Genomic DNA, 1,439 nt, shown 5'->3' on the forward strand with positions numbered 1-1,439 from the left:
TCACAATTTAAATATGGAAATATATTTACACTTTTTACCAAATGAACTTGAAGACATGTTGAATAGTTTTCCGTTAGCATCGTATCGAAAATTGGCATATTTTCAACACGATAGTGCACCTTCAGACAACTCACGAGTTGAATGTGAAGATGCCAAAAAATGCCTGGACGTAAACGGAAGTCAATTTGAACATTTAATTTAAAAGATTCATTATTGTTTTGTGCTTTGTGTGATAATATAGTTATTGTTTCCATAGCCTACTACACATTTTTATCTTCTTTTCAAGTTTTACGGCAACAAAAGGAGAAAAACATACAAATAATTATATCGTTAAATTCAGAAAAAAATATGGATTTTAAAGGGCCCACAGCCAACTATGATTGCCATTTAAAAAACCATAAGTTTATTTTTATCTTATTTTTATCTCGTAAATCAAGTTGACTATGATAACGAGTGCTAGTTTATTGGATTCAACGCAAAAAGTTGTATTAAGAGTAGTTTTAACTTTTTTTCTTAGTTAAGCAGTTTACGTAATAAGTGAAAATTAAAAAAGTGTTGATTTCTTGTCTTTTCACAATATTTCAGGAACCAAGTCGGGTACCTAAATTTTGAAAACGGTAATGAATAGGCAATCGAATTCTGCTCAATTTTGCCCATTTAACGGATTTTCTATCTTTAAAAATGTAGAAGTTACCCATACAAAGATTCAGAAAATGGCCACCCTGTATATATTTTAGGACTCGTATATTCTGGACAGTGGAATAGACTATTTTACGCCCAACAAATTGATCGACAAAATTAAACTAAAAATGAGAAAAACCTTTAAAATCTCTACCCCGTATGGTTTTGCTATTTGCCTAGCAGTTCTTCATCTAAAGCAAACATAATCTGCTGGTAGGTTTATAACTCCATCAGTCGGTTTTACAGCACGTTAAACAGAATCTGTCAAATAATTGACACATACAGGGTAATTCAAAATTGGCGTCATTCCTTTTAAGGAGTGATAGAAGCTCCCTTAGGGAGTACCAGAAAAATATAGAAAATTTTTTTTTCGAAAATTTCTGGAAGATATTAACAGTTGAAGATCGAGTTTCTACTTTGTTATTAAGCATTATTTTGAAAAAATCCCACGTTGCATTGGCAGCCTATTGGAATACTTAAGCATTCAAAAAGAAAAATTACGATCTTTGCTTCAAATTACGAAAAATTTTGATACCAAAAAAGTTCTCTTCTACAATTTTTTGATGAAAAATCACAGCGGCAATGATGTTTTCTGTCATTAACAGATAGTTACAGGTGAATAGCGCTTGTCAATAGTAGCAATAATTTGTCAAACTGTGGCTTACTTTGAATTTCCTTTCACGAATTTGTGGATATGCGATTAGTTCAAGGGAAAGCTGCTTGATAAGAATGGATAATAAGCAGATTACACACGCACT

This window comes from Dendroctonus ponderosae, unplaced genomic scaffold (genome assembly GCF_020466585.1).
Source record: "Dendroctonus ponderosae isolate FM_Combo_2020 unplaced genomic scaffold, Dpon_F_20191213v2 Dpon_F_20191213_10, whole genome shotgun sequence".
NCBI lineage: Eukaryota > Metazoa > Arthropoda > Insecta > Coleoptera > Curculionidae > Dendroctonus > Dendroctonus ponderosae.